The following is a 21,013-nucleotide window of genomic DNA, read 5'->3' on the forward strand; positions in this document are numbered from 1 at the left end:
GAGGCCCAATGATCCCAAATCTGATATGGTATTCTGATACCTCAAACCTCAGATGCGCCAAAATTCCTCCAGATTGATCCTTTGGGTCTACCAAAAGCGCAACGGCTTCGCAGCTCATTGTGGGACTCTGTTGTACTGCGTTCCCAAATGGTCCAAGCACCGTGGCATAGTTTTGCATCATGGCAATCTGCTTCACTAAAATATTTGTTTAATTTTCGCCATGTTGAAACCACATCAATGTAAAGCAGAGCAGATTGTTCAGGCAAGAAGTCAGCCATTTAGAAACAGAGTGAAGAAATTTTTGACCGCATTTAGCTCCAAAACAGGGTTTTCCTTGATACTTCCCATTATAGACAACGAGGCATTTACCGTATTTTCACGACTATAAGGAGCACATAAAAGTCTTAGATTTTCTTCAAAATGTGCAGCATGTCCTATAGTGCAGTGTGCCCTGTGTGTGTTGTTGTTGTTTTAAGGCGGACGTAGTAAAGAACACCATGAGAACGTAAAGGGGGACGTGTGGGCGTTGATTGTATATAAAAGAACGGGCATGTGTGTTATGCAGAACATTGTTGTTTTAACAATCCTGAAAATGGCAAAAAGACACGCTTATGAAGCACAGTTTAAACTGAAGGCCATCAGCTACGCGGAGGAACATGGAAATCGAGCAGCTAAGAGAGAATTTAAGATTAATGAATCGCTGGTTCGCAAGTGGAGGAAGCTGGAAAACGAGCTCCGACAGGTCAAGAAGACGCAGCTGAGTTTCCGCGGACATAAGACGAGGTGGCCCGAGTTGGAGGAAAGCAACAAGCAGTGGATCATCGAGCAAAGAACGAGTAGGAGAATCATTTTCCAACGGTCACTATTCGACTAAAAGCAGTAACGCTAGCAGAAGAAATGAAAATTAAACATTTCCAAGGAGGTCCGTCTTGGTGCTTTCGTTTCCTGAAACGGTGCCATTCTTCCATCCGGACAAGGACTTTGGTAGCGCAGCGATTTCCACCGGATCATAACGAAAAGCTGGCAATCTTCCGCTCCTACTGCAGCAAACACATCCAGCCCAACCACATCACTAACGTGGACGAGGTCCCGCTCAATTTCGACATCCCGGTGGGTCACACTGTGGAGGAGAAGGGGACCAGCACAGTAGCGATACCGTGCTGGTCATTTGCCTTATTCATTTGCGTGGATTGTACATAAAACCTGCGCCTTATAATCAGGTGCGCCTTATGTATGTGTTAAATCAGTAATGGCACGCATAGCTGAGACTGCGCCTTTTAGTACGATGTGCCTTATGATCGTGAAAATACGGTATCTCAGCTGCACCGTTTTGTAATGTTTTGACATCACACATCTCTACTATAAAGAAATAAAGAGCAGGCACATTGACACGAGTCGTACTGGCCAAATAACTTTGTTGCTGGTTTAGTTGTCGTTAAAAACTACAAACACACCAACTATTGTACGATGGCGCTGTTTCATGCAGTTAAGTTTACTGAGAATCAGTTGCAACAGTAACTTTTGGCTCTGAAACACTCAAGGTGGAAAAGAGCATCAAGCGAAAAGCTTGGGGTGAAAGAATGATGTCAGACAGAAAATAGTTACTTGTTTTACTGCTGAAGTTGGTTCTGCATGCTATTAAGTCATGGGATATACAGAATTTGGTTTTGCACAACATGAATCTGTGTTTTGTATCCTTTTTTCCTCTTGAATAAATATATAATGTCATGTGTGTGTCTCCTCCTTTTTAAGCCCTATAAGGACAAGACAACATGATATTCAAGTTTCAGGCCTTGATGTGTAAAGCCTTGGAATTGTAAGATGGGGTTCTTCCTTTTCCATGTGAATGTATTCATTTTATGCATATATTTAAGTAAAAATTAGTCATATTTTGTATAGAATACATTTACATGCTGAATAATACATCTTGTGCCACACTTAAATGAGACAGACTAGGCTACAACGTGCTTTGTTTTTCTTTATGGTGCTTTGTAGTGATATATTGTAAGCATTTATCAAATCCCACAAGCATGAAAAGTGTACATATTCACAGTGACCGATTTCTCATTATGCTAAATAAAGCCAGAGCAATAAAAACTTGAAATTAAGTCATAAAGTCAATGAAGAAATGAAGTCATGATGCTACAGTGAAAAGAACCTTTTTGCAGTGATTCTTCTGTATTTCCCTCTTTTAGTTAGAGTGGTGTCAAAACCAAGCAGGGAAAGTGACAAGAGGATGACAGCTTGCACAGCTGCACCTTTGCATTTGCAGCAGCAGGGGTTAAACGTGATAGATTTATTATCTAATCACAGCGTGATGATTTTCATTCCCTTTTGTCAGTGGTTGGTTTAATTTGCAGGCTGAAATATGTTGGGGGGATAAATTACAAATAAAGTGGATCATCTGGGCTCCTACAATTAGAACATTTGGTTGCTAACAAATAGATATTAACTAAACATAAAAGCAATCATCTGTGGCAGTGTGTAAATGAGCAGTCTGTTAAAGAAAATGAGAAAATCAGCATTGTGTTTGGTATGTTGCTTGCTAGCAGACGCTATTGGCTAAAAGCACAGATCCCATGTTTCACACTAGCTCTGGAAACTCCTACAAGACCTGCAATGATGCATTTCCTGCAGGGCACGACTGTGCACTGTTTCAAGCTGCTGAAGCTACAAATTTACCGTCGTATTGAATATATGACCAGAAAACAGATGGATTCTTCGACCCTCAAGGAAAATCAACCCTACAATGATTAACTGTATATCTTTTTGTTCAGCGGTGACCCAGAATGTTTGCATTGTCCTTCCCAAAATAGTTCCAGCAGTAAGCTGGAAGCGTGGACAAGGGTAAATTGTTTCCGCAGTAGAGCAAGGTCTACTCAGCTACTCATAACAGCATTGATTCTCCAAGTCGTAGTGATCAAACCAATGTCGAATCATAGCAGGAGGTTGTGCACTTTACCACCAGACTTCCACCATGACAGACACCATCTAAGCAAGGTCTGCCTGATCCGTTACAATAGCATTAGATTTCAAACAGAGTGGGAATAAATATAATTCTGTTCCCAGCAAGGTCCTGAGTGATGTCTATGTGATACTGCAACCTCTTAAAGGAAGCTTATCAGCAACCGCCAATGCCCTGCAAGGATTCTGCTAATTCTGCTGTTTGCTCATAATCAGCATTGTGTTTAATAAATGTGGCTGAATATTAACTAATCTTTTGATCTCGCTTTCATGAGGCCACCCCAAGAGAAATAGATCCTTCTCAACAAATTAAGCCCTCCTCTGTCCCCGCCCACAACCCTGCAAGTTATACTCCACAGGGAAATGAGCAAGGACACAAACACTTGTATTTAAGATAACTCATTTAATTAGGCCTTGATTTTAAACTACTCAACTTTCTTTGTCTCCACCGGTTGCCAGGCTGCAGTTTCAGTTGCGTTTCCACAAATGCAGCATCGTACACACAATTCTTTTTATTTATTTATTTTTTAACTTCCTGCCAGATTTATTCCTGTAGTATTTTCAAAGGTGTCATGCAGGACAGAATTGCTCTTGCCGCAGGGACTTCTATTTCATTCAGTGATGACATGTGCCCAATTATGAGACCCCGTACACAAGTCCAAATGCTTCCCAGCCCACCTATGTCTCATCATAAACAAGCTGCAGCACCAATGCTAACAGCATGATCGATGATTTTTCCCTAAAGGCCAATAACGCACCGCATTGTTAGTTACATTTTGACTGCTTAGGCGCTGTATTGTAGTGTCTGTATTACCTTGGTGTCACATAAATCTTACAGTGCACTGTCTGCTGACTGAGGGTGAGCCACACTGTATGACAACTCAGTTTGTCAATTTCAATACTGCCACATCGAGAGCTCTCTCAGCTAAACATGACCCATATAGATTTTGATTAGTCAATATTGCAGCAGTGATTCCTACATCGCAGCTATATACCACGTTCTGTTCTCTATCAAAGCAAAATAAGGACACATTTAGGTCATAACTAATCCACTTTTATTCTCCTGCCTCATTATAGTATACCCTTAGCTAATAAACAAAGGACTGGAAACATGTTCACCTGTTCATTCCACCCATTAGATCTGCATAATGCCTACTAATTATGTTTGCTCATCTATAAGCCTTAATTATGCCGCTAGCTGATAATTAGCTTGTCTAGAAACCGTGCATATGTTTCCTCACTATCAGCCTGGCAGAAATAATGGCTATTCTCCTCCTCTGAGGAGATCCCAGGACTGTGTATGTAAGAACGTTTTAACTGCATTAGTACTTAGTGTAACATTACAGGTTTGCAAGTGTGAATACTGTAGTAGACTTCGAAGAATAACAGCATGTCTTTACAGTGGGCCGTTTATGTTTTGTACAGTGCTTTTATACAAGGGGTCTTAGTAATCATATGGGTCACATGATTAAATAATACAAACATGATATTTTCAATTGTATAATAACTTAACTGTGAGTGAAAACTGTACAAGTGTAGAGTAATGAACAATTACTTAAATAAAAATGGACTAAGATGCAAAGATTTAAGCTAAACAGCTAATTATATGACGGTGACTTGTAAGGTACTGCCACTAAACACTAGAAGCACAGAAACATTGCGAATGAAACATTATTTAAGGCTTGTTGTGGTTGATTTGTCATGGTGGAGACCTGGTTTTCTTCAGTTCAGTTCATAAATCATAGGAAACCATTAAAATCCACTTTTTTGAGAGGGAAATGGTAAATCTTTGGGAATGATGCAAGACTTGAAACTAGGGCAAAAATTCAGACTGTATTCTCTTTCTTCTAATTGTTTTTAGTTTGACTTTATCTTTTCCTTTTACTCAGTTGTGTTAAGTAAACAAGACAGACAGCAGAGACAGTAATGTTGTGGTACTTGCCCACTGGCAATGAGAATAACAACATGCTTCAGGTCCCACAGGTAAAGGTATAGGGAATATACGGATGAAGCGCACAGTGAAAGATGGTGGTAAGAACAAAAACATTTTGCTGAACTGAGTTTTTACTTTTAAAGGCAGAATGACTGTTATGTACATTCCTAGGGACATTGTCGCCCAGTCGTGTCCGGAGGCTGAAAACCACATTTGACAACTTTTGCTTCTGAGACAATGCGTCATGTTACAGCTGGATTTTGTTGCGTCACCCTAGCAACTGCATGTCAACTCACTGACTGCTTTGAATGTGCACTGTGGCTGATTCATTAAAGAAATGCAAGAAGAAATTATTGTAGAAAGAGAGGGAAAGGAAGCAGGAAAGACACAGAGAAAGAGATAAGCTCAGAGTCAACATCAGTCTGACTTAGAGTTCAGCTAGGACGCAGCTGGATGCCAAATTAGCCGTCGTTAGACGGCACGTCTCTGAGAAAAGCTGTCCAAGTTCCACTAAGCTTGTTTATTTATATGGCACTTTTCATTTGAATTTACAACTTATATTATAACAGTAACAACTGAAAAATAGTTTCTCTTTCTCAAACATACTCACACACATAAAAAATCATTGCATTTGAGTTTCCAGTATAAAATTGAATTGATACCAGCACATGAAAGAGCCCAGAGTGAGCAAAACCACTTAAGTGGTTTGCAAAAGTATTCATAGCCTTTAACTTTTCCACATTTTGACACATTGCACACCACAAATATAAATATATGTCAATATATAGTATGAGTCAATACTTTGTTGAACCTCCTTTTGCTGCAGTTACAGCTGCAAGCCTTTTGGGGTACCAAAAGTCTCTACCGGCTTTGCACATCTAGAGACTAAGATATTTGTTCAGTCTGGTTTGCGAAAAAGCTCAAGCTCAGTCAGATTAGATGGAGAACGTTTGTGAACGGCGGTTTTCTGATCTTGCCACAGATTCTCGATGGGATTTAGGTCTGGACCTTGACTTGGCCATTCTGACACATGAAAATGTTTTGTTTTGAACCATTCCTTTGTAGCCCTGGCTTTATGTTGAGGGTTGTTGTCCCCCCAGGTCCCCCCAGAGCATAATGTTACCACCCCCATGTTTCACATTGAGGATGGTGTGTTCAAGGTAATGTGCTGTGTTTGGTTTCCACCACACATAACGTTTTGCATTTAGGCCAAAAAGTTCAACTTTGGTCCCATCTGACCAGAGACCCTTCTTCCACATGTTTGCTGTGTCCCGCACATGGCTTCTGACAAACTGCAAATGGGACTTCTTATGACTTTTAACAATGGCTTTCTTCTTGCCACTCTTCCATGAAGGCTGGATTTGTGGAGCAGAGATGGATTAGTTGTCCTGTGGACAGATTTCCCCAACTGAGCTACCAAAACATTGGTAGGTCATGTAACATTGGTAATCCACCTGAGTTTATGATGTCGAAACTTTCTGAATTTAGGTCACGTCACGACGTAATGCAGAAAGCCTCCACAACCTCAATCAAAGCCCTGCTGGCATCTTATCTCGTATGTACAGACAGATGTATATATCTTATATATAAATATATACATTATATTTTATATATATATATTGTATATCACATCTTTAATGTGCATTGTATATAGTATTTTGCTCGTTTCACTTGTTCTTTAGATTTTTTTAACTCGTAGTGGATTTTAGTTATTTTTATTATTATTATTTACTACCTATTTGCACTATCTACTTTGTTTGCACCTTTCATTACTATTCGCACCCTCCTTGTTGTTTCTGAGAGCCTATGTAACAGTGAATTTCTCCACTGTGAGATAAATAAAGTCTTATCTTATCTTATCTTATCTCATGCGGTGTCTTTGCTCGTAGCTAAAGCTAAGAAACCGTTTATATAGCTGAAGACCTGCTCCTTCCAGCTGCCGTTGTTCTGGCTGAGAAGATGCTGGACAAAAACGTTGCAGAGAAATTAAAAACAGTGCCTTTTTTAAATGACTCTTTTTTTTGTCAGAGTGGAGAAAATGGGAACAGATATTGCTGAGCAAGTTGTGGAGAAACTTAGTAACACATTTTCCCTCTAACTTGATGAGTCCACGGATGTCAGCGGAAATGCTCAACTTGTTACTTTTGTGAGATACATCGATACTGACGACATTTATGAACACATACTTTTTTGCAAAACTCTAGAGTGGAAAACAACTGGAAATGACATATTTGATGTTGTTAAAACCTTTTTCTGTGAAAAAGGACTGAGATGGAAATGCAGCAGCAGCATCTGCACGGATGCGGCGGCATCAGTGTCTCGTGCCCCGATGTGAAATGGACTCACTGTGTCATACACAGAGAGGCATTGACATCCAAGAAAATAAGCCCTGAGTTACATGACGGTTTGAATGACAGCTTCAAAGTAATAGACTTCAGAAAATCAGGGCCACTTAATGCATGCCTGTTTTTGTGAAAATATGGGCGCTGATCACGCACAACTACTTCTGCACATTGAGGTGCGGTGGCGCTCTTGAGGAAGAACTCTCAGCCGGTTTGTAGAGCTACAATATGAAGTATACAGCTTTCTGGCGGAGCATCAGTCTCCCCTTGCCACCTTGTTTCAGGACAAACACTGGATTGCGCGGCTTTGCTAATTGGCTGAAATATTCAGCAAACTAAATGAACTGAATACGTCTCTGCAGAGCAAAGGCAGCAGCATTTTGAAGTCCTATGACAAGCTGAGTGGCTTCCTGAAGAAAGCAGAGTTGTGGAGGTCTTGCATAGACATGTTGCCTGTTTTCCTCAGGTGGATGATTTTCTCGCTAGTGACGATGTTGACACAGCGCTAGTGAAATCAGTCATAGTGGGTCATTTGACCAACCTGATTCAGGGCTTTCAGTCTTATTTTCCTGATATGGTTATATGAATCCGCACGGCTAGATGGGGTGAGAAACCCGTTTCTCTTGTCTGAAGCAAGAAGAAACAAGCTACCTGTCACTCTTCAGGAAAAACTTTTAGGCCTGTCATCTGAGCTAGGGCTCCAGATGAAGTCTGCCACATCCGCACTGAAGTAGGAACATCCTGATCTGGGGCAAAAGGTTTTGGAGCAGCCACTACCTTTTACTTCCACATATTTATGTGAGGCCTCCTCCTCTGCAATGACTGTGATAAAAACAACACAAAGAAACAGGCTGAGCTTGGAGGAAAGCTTGATCACTGCAGTTGTGTCCCTCCCACCAAGACTGACCAAGATCCTCAGTGGCTCACAGACCCAACCTTCCCACTAAAATAGGCAAACGTGCTCTTTTCAATGCAACAGTACAACCTTAACTATTGACCTTTTGTGAGTATGAAATATCATTGTGTTGCCAATGTCTGGTTCTTTTCATCAATATGTTGAGATGACCGTGTTGTAATTATTCCATATTTGAGAAGATTTTTTGTTTAAAATGAAGTTTATATTCATCCACTGAACATTTTCAGTGCATACCTTTGTTAATTTCTTTTTTTAAAAGAGTTGTATGAAACTAGATTAAGTCATTAAGCTTATGAATGAATTTATTTGGAGACAAATTTTGTTTTGATGTTGAGATTAAAGTTTCATAAACTAAACACAAACTGCTGAATTTCATGTTTTTTTGTTTTTTTTTTACAACCAAAAATACTTTAGAGTGGTTAAGGGGTACTTAACTTAAAAAAAAAAAAATATTTTACAAGGGGTACTGTGTTGCAAAAAGAACCACTGATCTAAAGCAAAAGAAAGGCGAGAGAAATCAGGAGGTATTCATACGCTGGAGTTGAATAAATGGCATCGATATGTGCAGCTTCTGAGTCTGAGTGTGAATAAGATGCAGTGGCAGCGAGGAAGAGTGAAATGTTAGGGTGTAAGTTCTCTATGTTGCTTGTGGTCTTCCTCTGGGAAACCCAGGAAGAGTGAAAAGATCCACACACTCACAATTCTCCAGGACATATATAATGCATAGACTGAACTGAAGCTACACTTGAGGATCATCTTCAGTAACTGAGCACGCTTCAAGCATACATGCACAAGCCCCTCCCCCTACTATGACACACTCAAATGTCTCCAGTTGGATGCATATTGATGCCCTCATACATGCAGCACCATGCAGAGAAAGAGGCATTTCCTCAAGCCGCTTGCTGCTAAAGGCTCTCTGGCAAGGAGGAGATTCCTCCAGCGTTTTCCCCTCCAGGGACAGAAGTACTGCTGGCCAGAGCCAAAGGAGATTCGATGGAGGTCATTTTTAAGGGATGGGGTGAAGCTTCAGGAAGGATTGAGGTGAGGGGGAGCAACATTGCTTAAAGGAAACGAGTGCATGACAGAAATGCCAGCAGAAAAGCCTGGCAAATGAAATGACAGCAAATGTCAACCAGCAGAGACTCCATCACTTTGTCTCTGCTGTTTATGTGTCAAGACAGCGTTCAACTGTACCAATCCAGTAATGCAGAGCCACAATTGCTGCAAGCTTCCCTGTATTAGCTCCCCTTTGCTTTCTGACACCTTCCTTTTTTTTTTTCAGAGCTTATGCCGAAGTCACTAAAGCAGAAAAGTCTGCTTCTTTGGCTTTGCTCCAAGAGATCTGACTTACGTTGTACGATTACTGCCTCCAGTTCTGCCTCATAGAAACAACATCCTGGTATTGTCACTCACACTGCAGCAACATGCAAACAACGCTGCTGTACATAATGCTACTTGGGGTATGTTCCCAAAAAATGGAGCCATTATGCATAGTGAGAGGTTTTGTATCTGCCTCTCGTTGTTAAATAAATAACAGTCAATCCAAGTATTTCCCAAAACACATGGAAAGTTTGTGATTTGTAGTCTGATAAAGCAGCAACTGGATAAGACTCAGAACTGTAACATGACAGTTGTTGGCTTGTTGATTCCTGTTTTCCAGTGCATGTGAAGATACGTCCATGTTAAAGGGGTGCTATTATTGTATTTTGAGTTTTCTGAGCTTTCTACAGTGTTACAGTGTTGAATCCTCATCAGACATGTGAATGGCACCTAAACGCATGTTTGAGTTTGAGTTTGAGTTCCAGCACGCTCTCCGTTCAGTTTCCATTGCGATGGCTGGTGAGTTTACCAAAGAGAGACATCCTGCTGCATTCGTTGCTGTGGGTTGCTGTTTTCCACTTCGTTTTCAGGCTCTTATTCAGGTTCCAACATGTAGGGCTGTATGCTATGTGTTGGCATTGTAGTTTGTTTTTTTTATTGAGTTCATATGAGCCTAATCCTTCTGTTTATGAGATGTTACAATGAAGGCGAAAGCAGGTGCGGTGCGCGCTCCCGATGTAGTGCAGTGGCGGGAGGCGGGGCTTAATGCGGAAGAGTCTCAATCCACTCGTTTTGCCTGCAGGCTGATCTGACAGCCTACGGAGAGGGTCGGTCTGAAGTAAATAAAGCGATTTGTGACAATAACTCCATCAATCCCAGCCCTTCTGGGCTCAGAAATAAAAATAAATTAGCCTGAAATGCACATAATAGTTCCACTTTAAGGTATAATTATAGGGCTTTCTCTCTGACACTTTGATTTATGACAATAAATGCTGTGCACTTCGGCACGACTGTGGTTACTACTTTATTTTGTGTGTTTTAGCATTAGAAAACTCTTTAACTTACTATTAATCTAACAGAAAACCAATTTTCTAAGCAAATAGAAAGCAGATTGTTTAAAAATTTCTCAATGCTTTTTCAGCCTGCTTTAATAGAAAGGTGCAGTCATTCCACATCAAATTACATTATGTATCATTCGAATCCAGTGCAGGTTGAGTCAAGTCAGCAGGACTGGCTTTAGTATCTAGGAAATGCTTTGCTTCTTCAGTCCTGATGGAGACACTGGGAGATTTCACTGAAGAAACTGATGCTTTACAGTCATTGCTAAGAGGTATTAGGATCTGGAGAGGTGTTGCGTAGTATTGTATGCTTCATACGTAGAGAGGATGGCACCCAGCCCTGTGATTTAACACTAACTCTGAGTTTTTTATGTATTTCTGGAACATAAAATCCCACTGAAAAAGCAGAAAATGCCTGTAAATGTTAACAGTGACTAAAAGAGCAGCAAGTGTTGGACTGATTATATGGATGGCTTTGAGATCATGTAAATCTCTGTCCCACCCATGCTACAAGAGAGAATGTCAAGCTGACATTATGGTATGAAGGATTTAAGGTCATTCGTATTTCTTATGGTCATTCTCTCACACAAACTTCTGAAATCATCCCAATCTATTTCTTCCTAACTTGATAAACATAGATGCACATTGCAAATAAAACATTTTTATTGGCTATACAGTGACTTGTAGAACCTATGAAGTGAACACATTGCCCAAAACAATCTTGCAAAACAATCCGATTGTTTTGGGGTTTCTGAGGGTTCTCTGGGTTTCCTCCCACTGTCCAATGCGTGCATGTTCGATAAATTACTCACTTTAAATTCTCTCTGGGAGTAACCATGTTACCGTGGTTGTGTTGACCCTGTGATGGACTTTTGACCTGTCCAGGGTGTACCCTGCCTCTTACCTGCTAAGAGGCAGGATGGGCTCCAGCTTCGAACTGTCCACTCAGGAAGCAACACTGATTGACAATCAATTCCACATGCTGTTGTGCAAATGGAATAGACAACTGTGGAAATTATAGGCAACTGGCAAGACACACCCGATAAAGGAGTGGTTCTGCAGGTGGTGACCACAGACCACTTCTCAGTTCCGATGCTTTCTGGCTGATGTTTTGGTCACTTTTGAATGCTGGCGGTGCTTTCACTCCAGTGGTAGCATGAGACGGAGTCTACAACCCACACAAGTGGCTCAGGTAGTGCAGCTCATCCAGGAGGGCACATCAATGTGAGCTGTGGCAAGAAGGTTTGCTGTGTCTGTCAGTGTAATGTCCAGAGCATGGAGGTGCCACCAGGAGACAGGCCAGTACATCAGGAGACGTGGAGGAGGCTGTAGGAGGACAACAACCCTAGACCTCATGTGGCTGGAGTGTGTCAGCAGTTCCTGCAACACGAAGGCATTGATGTTATGGACTGGCCCGCCCATTCCCCAGACCTGAATCCAGTTGAGCACATCTGGGACATCATGTCTCGCTCCATCCACCAACACCAAGTTGCACCACAAACTGTCCAGGAGTTGATGGATGCTTTAGTCCAGGTCTGGGAGGAGATCCCTCTGGAGAACATCCGCCGCTTCATCAGGCCTCATTATATATATATATATATATATATATATATATATATATATATATACATATATATACAATTTTCTTGGGTTATGGTAAAAACACTGCTTAAAATCCTTTTATTTGCTGCCCCTCCAATAGTTACCAGGAAGCAGAAAATTATATTATAATAATTTTGACATATTGCATATCTTATAATACATTTTAAAACTTTTTTTTTTGTTATATTTTGTTAAAGGGACAAAAACAGACTTCATATTTTAAAAAACTGGACTTTTCCTGCCATGTTTTCATGGGCTGGCCTTGGAAAGGTTAAGTACAGTACTAAATAATTGCTTAGCAGGGATTGCACAACTACACCATTTTTTAATCAGTTTCTGGGCATTCTAGATTTAAGTTATGCATTCAGTCTATTTCAAATGTTAATGTACAGTGTGTGAAAATTGGAGCATAGCTAGAGCATCAGGGGTGGTAATTCAGCCCATAATATGAATGTATGTTTTATTTGTTCTTTGACATTATTTCAGTTTGTCTTGGGGAGATCCCTGCTGGTTTTCTTTCCCTGCCTCTAAGGTTAATCTCAATTCCTCCATGTGGTCTTACCCTGACATTTTTCAGAGGGAGAGTGCCCTGACTACATGGTGCTTCCAACCCAGCATGCGATACAGTGTAACATAGCTGACATTATCTGAAGTAATAAAGGGAATTTCAGTAGTGCTAATAGTACTGAATCATGGAAATTGGTGGGAAAGTCTTGCAGGCTTTAATGTTTGACAAATGCATTCATAAACAAGGAGTCCCCTTTTTTGTGAAGCTTCCTCCATTCTTCTCATTTGGAACCTAAATATATTAAAACGAGATGTAATCTTCAGTTATTTAAGTAAGCTGTCAGTTTTAATCCTATACCTTGTAATAAGCAGATCTTTTTTATTTGTTAAACTCGTCAAGACAAATTTTCACCATGAGCTCCCAAATTTTCCTGTGCATGCAAATATATTGCATATAAACTAATTATTCAAATGCTATGACCCTTCCTATGAAGTACTCAGCAATGGATATATGGATTACTGCTCACTTGTTAGATGCACGCCATTTTGATGGGTGTTTTGACAAAACTGGCTGAAGACGGTTCCAAATTCTTTTCTGTACAAGGAGGCAGTGTGAGTTCATCACTAAACAGTGCTGTTTTAAGCACATCCTCCTTTTCTCTACATTTTTTTTTACCTTTGCCATTTATTTTGCTTCAGCCTGGTGTCTTCTGAGTTACCTTAAAATCACATATTATCCATTTACTAATGGACTTTGGTTGAAATGCGGATTATTGTTGCTGGATATTTTAGTCATTTGTCTGAGGACAAAACAAAGCCTAATGTGTTTCTTTGAAACATCTATGGTTGCAAAATTCTCAAATGCAACACAAATGCATGTAAAATAATATATAAATTAATTTTGTAATGAAACCAGCTTTTTTTAAAAATCCTATATCAAAGTTAATATATTGAATCAGTGATTATATCAGAATTATTGCAAAAACACATAAAGGGACAGTGAGTTTGAATTACTTTCATCAAATGCTGAAATTGTGTATTGCATTCAAAAGAATAGTGCATTCTACCTCTTTACCTTTTTTAACACCCATTGCAACATCGGTAGCTGCTGTGTATCAACAAGCCTTGATAACACTCATCAAACCATGTTATCCAATCATCAGTCGCTGTTCAGCCAGACTAAAAGCTGGTTGGAAAGCTTTAAAAGCTCTAACTTTGAAAGCTACTCAAACTACGTAAACACCCACTTGTGCAACAAAGAGGCTGGTGTATTTTAGCAGGGTCTACTGTGATGTTACCCATGCTAATGAGCAACACTGTCTAACATAAACAAATAGAAAAGGTTAGCTTTAGGCTAATTTAGGAAGTATAGTTGATTTGTGGAAGAGACAGCTGCAACTTTAATGTCCCTTTCCAAATCCTTCTCCTCCTGTAGCACCTTCCAACTGGGGACAGCTAGTCCAATGTCAGGTAGCCTGGTCAAGCTGCCTTTTAGTGCCCTTTTCTGCTTAGCAATGGTCAGAACTGCTCCTGTGTTGCAGCTGCATATGCATGATCCTGCATTTTTGTAAGTGATAAATGAAATAATTTTCAAATTTTCTGGAGTAGTACGTCTTTTTCAACAAATCTGAATTTACTTACTTACAAATTAGTGACAGATTATTAGCGGAGGTTATAATACACTAATAAAAACACATGTATAAAATCAGACATAAATTTTCACCAATAAACATTTAAAAAAAAAAAAAAAAAAAAAAAAAAGGTTTGGAGTCTAATTAGGATGTTGTCGTGTATTTATCCAAGGGTTAATTGCAATGTAAAGGTCGAGGCATGTTACAAACAACATGCAAAGCTTGCTAAGACATTGATGTTACAAATGGTAAGAAGAGGACCAAAAAAATAAACATTCCTGCAACCATAGAAGCTACATTTCTGGGTCCTTATGGGAACTGAAAATTGTTTTAAGGTAGGAAACTTTAAGCAAAACTTTCGGCATCAAATGCAATTCAACCCAATTAATTTGCCCCTCCTTTGGCCTGCAGTGGTTAGAGCCAGTTCTAGATACCCTTGAGGTCTTCACACTGTTCCAGGAGTCAACCGTTCCTCACCTCAAACAACAAACAGTTATTTTCCTGCATTTTTGTTAATATGTTAGGTTGAAGTTAGTGTCTTTGATCAGCAGGATCAGACCCAAATAGGGAATGTCATTAAAAGTGACACTGTATGGCGCTGGCAGCAGGACGGATTTTCCCTACAGTGTGAAATCTTAAGCTCATAAAAGACATACACCAGTGATTCAAATACACGGCCCAGCACACCACTATTATACAGAACTCCTGTTCCCCTTCTGTTTCTTTGCCCTCCTCTCTTACTTCATGCCCTGGCTCCTTTTCTCTCCCTACATATGCATCCCTTTTATGCTCCTGGTTGAATATGTGCCCTGCAGGATGACTTTCAAAGCTACTTGTTCCACTTTCTTACATTTATGCTAATTGGAATGCAAATGTTGTGGTTCCATTTTAAGCCTCTGGTTTCAGGAGAGGGTGTGAGAATGAATGACAGTATATTGACAACCATGACTCACCACTCACAGACCATCAGAGCTGGAGGAGATTTCAAGGGATGAAGAGTTGACAGTGGTAGCAAAGTACGACCAGTATACTCCCTCTCATCTTGACTGAATAACATTTCACACTGTGCTATTTTTTGCTTTAATTTCTCGCTGTAAGCTCGAGTAGGGAGCCTTTGAAAGGTCTGTATGTGCTGAGCCTGAACAGTGGGCTCTTTTGCAGCAGGTGTAGTGTTCAGTCTGTACACATCAGCGTAATCTCTTGAGTCAGAGGAGCAGGGGTTGGAGTGCAATGAAAAAGCCTTATTGCCTACATTGATCAAATGAGCTGCTTCGCTAACACCTCTTAACACTCACTTAGCTAAAAAAAGGAGACTGCTTCTCAGTAGTTAGTCTTTGTCATGAAATATAGTCTATTTGATTTCACCAAAGGAGAGGAGATGTCAGAAAATGGAGCACAATGAGCTGACATTCATGTTGCTCTCAAGGCCTGAGTAGGAAGACTTTGAATGTTTTTACAACATTTTTCCTTTTTAGAGCAGAAATTTGTTAAAAGTGGAAGGCGGAATAATTCACGGGAAACACAGGTGTCCAACATTATGTTAGTGTTATGTTAGGAGTTAATGTCCTCCCTCGCATACCAACATGTTTACAGGATACCATTGGCTGTTAGCGGTAGTTTGGTAACAAATACATATATTACATGCTTATAAAGAGCGGGCTGGCAGTGACTCAGGTGGTAGAGCTGCTTGTCTTGTGACCTGACGGTCAGCTGTTTGAGTCCTGCTCCCCTACGCTGCTGCAGCGTCAAGCAGGATTGTTCTCTGAGGGCTGGTTCCAAGCCTGAATAAATGCAGAAGTTTGCATCAGGAAGGGCATCCACTGAAAAACATGTGTCAATTCACCTGAGCTAGGATTCCTCTTGGCCCTTCAGAGAGACAAACCATAAGGGAACAACAACATGTTTGTAAAGAGTTATTATACACAATGCCTTTCTATAGTCTGTGTGATAGCTTGATGGGGGGCACGTGAGCTAGCAACTTCTTGTCGCTGCCGTTTTCTAAAGCCAAATGTGCTAGCTAAAGTCAGCAGGTCAGGTGTGCTACAGCGGTTAGCTTCATCTGACTGTTCAAATGAAGGATTATATAGCTAAACTACAATGAAAAGTCATGAAACACACAGTTGGAATAAGATGGGAGAGAAGCGTTCTTCCTTGGCTATTATCTTGCTAGGTGACTTTTACACTTATGACATTAACATTAAGAGGACTTTATGTAAGAAACTTTATGTGGAGAAGTATACGCAAGGCTGACATTTTTTTTTAAACTTGAGAAATATAAAAAAAAAACCTTTAATTAAATATCCCCTGAAAGTGGACTATTTTTAAACTGCCTTTTGAGACCCATTTGAATACGCAGACACACTGACACTCTCCTGTTGGTTATACATGTACTTTGGTCCTTTTACAAGGTGCTTAGCTGTCTGTCCATTGATCATAGACTGAATATAAAGAGATGGATGTAGCCTCTGTGACGTCACCCATAGGTTTCTGAAGAGCTGAATTGAAGCTCGGTGGGCGGTTCCTACCGTCGCCATGTTGGCAGCGTCATGCGCGTCATCTCGCCCGAAAAACAGAAATATGGGCAAAGAGGTGGAGCTGAGAGGGCAGCCGTGAGCGTCATGGTGGATGATTGACACTGTCGGCAGGATCAGCTGTCCCTCAGTGCAACATGTTAGAAACATCAAGTCATAGACCGTAAATAAAAGATGGACGGAGCCTCCATCACGTCAACCGTAGCTGAAATAAAGCTCACTGGGCAGTTCTTACCGACGCCATCTTGCCAGTATCACACGTGTCATCTCTCCCGGAAAATACAAATATGGGCACAGAGGTGGAGCTGAGAGGGCAGCCGTGAGCGTCATGGTGGATGATTGACATTGAGCGAACTCCGAGCTTTCTTTAGCTAAAAGCTAACCGAGCTAACTCCAAGATAACGAGAGCTAACCCGCTAACAGAGGTAAGCGGGCTAAAGCTAAGTCACATTGTTAAACGGCTAAAAACCACGGTTGTTCTACGTTCTTCTTACTTGAAGCCGGAGATTGGTACCTGTCAATCAAAAGGACATGCCTCTAAATTTGCCGAACTTTGAGATTAAATTACTTTAAAACGGGCGAGTTAGAAAAAAATTCACTCCCCCCACAGTTCTCATGCAGGTAAACCTGACCTATTAACCAAACATGGATTTTTGAACAAGGCTTTAAACATGTTTATTTCTGCCGTAGAATTGGCCTTTTTGACATGGGAATCTATGGGAATTTGCTCTGTTTTGGAGCCAGCCCCTAGCGGATGAAGGGGGAACTGCAGTTTTATGCGATTCCGCATAGGTTTCACTTTCAACCGCCGGAGGTGGCCGCTTGCCCTTGATACAGAAAGCAAAGCAATACCACTGGAAATTGTGGGGCCAATGTCGAGTCGTATAGCTGGCGAACAAGCAGCAAAACGAACAAACCAGAGAAGAAGACAGGTAACTAGTCAGGCAGTCAAAAGCTCAATAAAATGGGTTGGACTTGACATCGCCTGCCATACTTTTTATTTGTGTTTTTTCTTTTAATATTGACCCTGACAACCAATAATTGGAGGGTTTCCTCTGCTGGAAATATTGGGGAAAAAGTTGTGGCCATTTTAATGTCTGCAATCTTTACTTTAGATCAGAAAAATGTAAACAATGATTTTTTTCCTCAAATCCTCAGTGGGTAGGCTGTCAATAAATGCATTCCAGATACACAGAATACATATGCTGACAACATCCACTGAAAGAATAACCCTTAAAACACATTTCTGCACGATTTTGCACAAGTTTAATACAAAAAAATCTAGGGGTGGAACTCGATTAAATATATTAAAGCTGGGGTAGGTAATCTTGCTCAGACATCTTTTTTACTCAGGGTGAAGTGGTTCCTCGTCCTGATAGTAGTCTATATATTTTTTAATAATGAACAATGTAGCGAACCCAGCCAGACAGTGGTGAAGCTTACTGATGTTTCCAGGATTGTTTTATTTAGATTGATTTATTTTTTGATCTTCCTTAGCCTTTAGAAAACACCGTAAGAGCTACAGGACAGAAACATAATATGAGCTCTTTTCTTCAGAAGTGAAGCTTTATTGTTTTAACCATTAAACACACAAACATGTATTCATCAGCATAATATTTTGACAGAGGATAATAATCCTTTACAAACGAGAAGCTAACTTATTAGACTAGATTATGACTTTATATCTTACAGCTTGAAGTTCTGATCTCGGCATAGGAGTAATGCACATGAACACTTGTTCATAAAAATGTTACAGAACACAATCATAAATGGTTAGAACTGAACCAAGTACCTTGTTTCCATTCCAGCTAGGTGATTACTAATCAGAGATCTGAAGCCTCGCAGTACAACAGCCATTACTTAGACCACGTGTTACTCATTGCGCTACTCGCGAGCCGCATGCGGCTCACTGACTCTTGACTTGCGGCTTGTGAAGCAGCAACTGGCTTTCTGAAAATGCTATCTAAACAAGTCATAATTATCCTCAATGGTGCAGTTCTTTCCACAAACAAGGGCTACAGGGTGCTTGCAAAAACTTTGCTGTCGTAATGGCCCTAACTAACTCTCACTGTCAGAGTTGACAGTTTTGGCTAATTTCAGAGGCACCAAACTCCACCAAAGAGCTGCTCTATCAGTACTCTGTATATATATTGAAAAAGAAACACCAATATTCCAGAGGCATTATTGTATTTTCACCATATACTGTTGCATAAGAATGCCATTACTCTGTGCAATATCTAGGATAACAATTCTTTGCTAAAAAGCTGAATGTTACTGATTTGGCAACATAGCAGGATAGGTAGTGTGGGAATGCTTTTTTGGTGGGTGGCGGCTCTTCTCTTGTCTTGGTGTATTAAGTGCGGCTCTTATTGAATTAACAGTGAGGATCACTGACTTAGACAGTGCATATTCCCTCCGTTTTTACAGTCAATTTCCTGCTTACAAGATGATAAAAACAGAAATTTGCCAAAAGAAAACCCTTTATGGTGCAAAGAGTAACGTCAAACTAAAAACTTCAGGAAGTTATTACCATACAATTGTGTCATAAAGAAGTCACATTTTTAGGGTTTCTAGGGTTTATTTACAAACAATAAGAAATATAGTTAGACCCCTCAGTTTACTGTAAATTTGTAAAAAAACAATCAAAATGTTCTGGCCGAACTGAAGTTGCTCATTTCTTATATTCCGTAAGCTTCTTCTCCCGGCTCCCCTCCTTCCCCTCTCGCAGAGCATACCAGATAGCCACACCCTGCATATAAATAGCATCTTAGAATGAAAGTACAAAGTGGTGAAGAAGAAACACGGAACGCAAACATGGCTGAGACAATGCGGGAATGATTTCCCCGACCCGGCTCGGTTTATTTGCCTCATCCCGCGAAACAACCAAGAAAGAGAAAATTGTTGGTGGAAAAAGCTGCGAACTAGAAAAGCAAAGAGACAAACCTCCGCCAAGGCCTTTAAAAATTTCCTGGATCCAAACGGTGATCCGGATCACTACCAAAATTAAATCAGTTCTTCCTTTTCACATATCCAACAACTGATGAAAATTTGATTAAAATATTTCCTTAACTTTTTGAGTTATCTTGAACACAAATAGATAAACACTGGTAAAAACATAACATCCTTGGCGGAGGTAAGAAAAAAGCCTTGGATCATGCAAGGACCAAAGCCAGAGGGGGAGGAGCCAAGACATTATTATATCTTGTTAGCTCCCCAACATTACCTACCCCATCTTTAATCTAATTAATTACAGGCTTTGTAGTTAATTAATCTCGATTAATCGTAGGTAAATATTAAAAATATTAAGCTGTATTTTAAAAGAAAAAACACAAATAAAAAGTATGGCAGACGATGTCAGGTCCAACCCATTTTTGACACTTTGGCTCCCTGATGAAATGGGAAGAAGATGATACAGAAAACAACAAATAAAAAAATACCAGAAGAAGGCGTAAAAATAGCTAAGAACAGCTGAAAGTTTTGCTGACTACTTCTTCTTCTGGAGTTTTGTAAGGAACTGTAAGGAGCTGTGTCAGCCTCAGGTATGTCCGCATCCAAGGCGCGCTGAAGCTTCAGCCATTGTGTCAGCCCACGTCGGGTTAAGACAACTAAGGGTAAAGACCTATGAGTCTACCTGCACAAGTCCACCGAGCAAAGGCACGAGCCGCCACAGCTAAGCCCATAATACCATGTGCTGCCAACCCATCCCTATCCAATTTGGGTACAGACTAAGACATGTTTCCCATCAACAACGCAATCTGCAAAACCTGTCTTGTTCAATGTCTTGCATGCTATCCGCATCCAGCGTCACCCTCAATCATTGAAACCGTCAGTACGCAGTAAACAAAACTAAATTCATCAGTTCACTGATGTTAGTCTCAGACATTCAGGTCCTAGCCCTGACAGAGATCTGGATCCATCCAGAAAACACAGCTACTCCAGCTGCCTTCTCTCTCAATACAGATTTCACCCAAACACCTCGCTCTGCTGGACGAGGAGGTGAAATGCAGTCTTCAGCCAAGTCTTGCAGTTCCTCCATGATGAAGACCTTTTTGATCCATATCAGTCTGGCTTTAGGCAAGGTCATTTCACTGAAACTGGTCTCCTGTCTTTACCCATTCCCCCGGCTTGTCAGATCCACTGGTCAATCCTCAGTCCTGATACTTCTGAACCTGTCTTCTGCTTTTGACACAGTCAACCATCAGATTCTTC

This window comes from Telmatherina bonti (genome assembly GCF_933228915.1).
Source record: "Telmatherina bonti genome assembly, chromosome: 1".
Lineage (NCBI taxonomy): Eukaryota > Metazoa > Chordata > Actinopteri > Atheriniformes > Telmatherinidae > Telmatherina > Telmatherina bonti.